Below are 3,656 nucleotides of genomic sequence, written 5' to 3'. Positions count from 1 at the left end.
TCTACAATGTTGTTTTACTGTCATTTCATTTCAAATTGCTACACTTGATCAACAAGTTTAGTTTTATTTCATAACATTTATGATTTTGTCAATTTCATTATTGTCTTGGGGATGTTTCATAATATTTCTGATGATCTTTTAACTTACCAGAACCAATGAACCATTTTGTTTCACAGAAAACCACAGAACCACTACAGCAATATAGGCCTACTGTTACATTCATTGAAAGATGGATTAGACCAAGGTGCAGCGTGGTAGGCGTACATCATACATTTATTAAATGATCACCAAAAAACAAGAAAGATAAACGACACGTAAAGTTTTGTAGCGCTAACACAGCAACTATACAAAAACATGATCCCACAATCTAAGGTGGGAAAAAGGGCTGCCTAAGTATGATCCCCAATCAGAGACAACAATAAACAGCTGCCTCTGATTGGGATCCATACTAGGCCAACAAAAAAATAGATATACAAAAACATAGATATACAAAAACTAGAGTACCCACCCTAGTCACACCCTGGCCTAATCCAATAGAGAATAAACAAGGCTCTCTAAGGTCAGGGCGTGACAGTACCCCCCCCCCCCCTCCCCCTCCCCCTCCCCCTCCCAAAGGTGCGGACTCCGGCCGCAAACCTGAACCTATAGGGGAGGGTCGGGTGGGCATCTCATTTCGGTGGAGGCTCCGGTGCGGGGATCATCGTCAGGGACTCCGGACCGTAGATCGTCGTCGCGGACTCCGGACCGTAGATCGTCGTCATGGACTCCGGACCATAGATCGTCGTCACGGACTCCGGAACTGTCTCTGGAGGCTCCGGACTGGGGACCGTCGCTGCAGGCTCTGGACTGGGGACCGTTGCTGCAGGCTCCGGACTGGGGACCGTCGCTGCAGGCTCCGGACTGGGGACCGTCGCTGCAGGCTCCGGACTGGGGACCGTCGCTGCATGCTCCGGACTAGGGACCGTCGCTGGAGGCTCTGGACTGGGGACCGTCACTGGAGAATCCGGACAGGGGACCGTCGCTGGAGGCTCCGGACTGTGGATCGTCGCTGGAGGCTCCGGACTGGGGACCGTCGCTGGAGGCTCCGGACTGTGGATCGTCGCTGGAGGCTTCGGGCCATGGATCGTCACTGGAGGCTTTGTGCAATGGATCGTCACTGGAGGCTTCGGGCCATGGATCGTCACTGGAGGCTCCGGGCCATGGATCATCACTGGAGGCTTCGGGCCATGGATCATCACTGGAGGCTTCGTGCCATGGATCATCACTGGAGGCTTCGTGCCATGGATCATCACTGGAGGCTCCGGGCCATGGATCATCACTGGAGGCTCCGGGCCATGGATCATCACTGGAGGCTTAGGGCCATGGATCATCACTGGAGGCTTCGGGCCATGGATCATCACTGGAGGCTTCGTGCCATGGATCATCACTGGAGGCTTCGTGCCATGGATCATCACTGGAGACTTCGGGCCATGGATCATCACTGGAGGCTTCGTGCCATGGATCATCACTGGAGGCTTCGTGCCATGGATCATCACTGGAGGCTTCGTGCCATGGATCATCACTGGAGGCTTCGTGCCATGGATCATCACTGGAGGCTTCGTGCCATGGGTCATCACTGTAGGCTTCGTGCCATGGATCATCACTGGAGGCTTCGTGCCATGGATCATCACTGGAGGCTTCGTGCCATGGATCATCACTGGAGGCTTCATGCCATGGATCATCATTGGCACAGGACGCACTGGACTGTGAAGGCGCACCGGAGACACAGTACGTGAAACCGCAAAGCATGGTGCCTGAAGGGTCACGCGCTCCTCAAAGTGACTGTCTTGCTCCAGACTCCAACCCCTCCAAACTCTTTCTCCCTCTCCACTGCCCACCACTACTCGCTCAAACGGTCCAGACTCCAACCCCTCCAAACTCTTTCGTCCCTCTCCACTGCCAACCACTCCTCGCTCAAACGGTCCAGACTCCAGCCCCTCCAAACTCTTTCTCCCTCTCCACTGCCAACCACTCCTCGCTCAAACGGTCCAGACTCCAACCCCTCCAAACTCTTTCTCCCTCTCCACTGCCAACCACTCCTCGCTCAAACGGTCCAGACTCCAACCCCTCCAAACTCTTTCGTTGATCTCCACTGCCAACCACTCCTCGCTCAAACGGTCCAATAATTCCTCCTCGGTCTCGGACTCACCCCTCAGCACCAACGCCCACGTCATCTGCCTCTCGGGTTTCTGTCGTGTCCTCTCCTCCTGACCACGCTGCTTGGTCCGTTTGTGGTGGGATCTTCTGTTACGTTCGTTGAAAGATGGATTAGACCAAGGTGCAGCGTGGTAGGTGTACATCATACATTTATTAAATGATCACCAAAAAACAAGAAAGATAAACGACACGTAAAGTTTTGTAGCGCTAACACAGCAACTATACAAAAACAAGATCCCACAATATAAGGTGGGAAAAGGGCTGCCTAAGTATGATCCCCAATCAGAGGAAACGATAAACAGCTGCCTCTGATTGGGAACCATACTAGGCCAACAAAGAAATAGAAACACAGATTTGCCCACCCAAGTCACACCCTGACCTCACCAAATAGAGAAAAAACAAGGCTCTCTAAGGTCAGGGCGTGACACCCACACTCTGAATAAAAGGTGCTCTCTAGAACCTAGAAGGATTCTTCCGCGGTCCCCTTTTGGGCTCCATTTGTGGGTAGCATCTACACCCCTCCCTTCTCCTACTCTGACATTACACCAATATTAAATACATACATCATATATACTCTCTTTCATTTACATAGAGACAGAAACAATCAATCATTGACACACTGAATATACAACAGTCAGATGCATGACACCATCACCAATGTTCCCTCTAACTTTTTAGAGAGTTCAGTTATGTACTAGACTGGTGGGGACTGGAGAGAGAGTTGAGTTATGTACTAGACTGGTGGGGGTCGGGGAGAGAGTTGAGTTATGAAGTAGACTGGTGGGGACTGGAGAGAGAGTTGAGTTATGTACTAGACTGGTGGGGGTCGGGGAGAGAGTTGAGTTATGTACTAGACTGGTGGGGGTCAGGGAGAGAGGTGAGTTATGTACTAGACTGGTGGGGGTCAGGGAGAGAGTTGAGTTATGTACTAGACTGGTTTGGGTCAGAGAGAGAGGTGAGTTATGTACTAGACTGGTTTGGGTCAGGGAGAGAGTTGAGTTATGTACTAGACTGGTGGGGGTCAGGGAGAGAGTTGAGTTATGTACTAGACTGGTGGGGGTCAGGGAGAGAGTTGAGTTATGTACTAGACTGGTGGGGGTCAGGGAGAGAGGTGAGTTATGTACTAGACTGGTTTGGGTCAGGGAGAGAGTTGAGTTATGTACTAGACTGGTGATTTATAAGCCTTAAACCGAGATTATAAGAAGACACAGTGGCAGAATAAATTCAACCACACCTTTGTTTCATCACAAAACCAGAGAGCAACATCTGTCCTGTGAAGTCCACGAAACATATTACCTGTAACAGACAGATACATGACCTACAGCAGGTCAAGCAAGGTCATGTTTCTAAATATGATGTGGCTGTAAACTCAATCGTTATGCCTTTCCTATTGTGTGTGTGTGTGTGTGTGTGAGTAGAAAACACATTTTGACTCCCCCATTGTAGAGAAACACCAAAGC

Source organism: Oncorhynchus kisutch, unplaced genomic scaffold, assembly GCF_002021735.2.
Source record: "Oncorhynchus kisutch isolate 150728-3 unplaced genomic scaffold, Okis_V2 scaffold816, whole genome shotgun sequence".
NCBI classification, from domain to species: domain Eukaryota; kingdom Metazoa; phylum Chordata; class Actinopteri; order Salmoniformes; family Salmonidae; genus Oncorhynchus; species Oncorhynchus kisutch.
Note: the sequence above shows the minus strand (reverse complement) of the source record.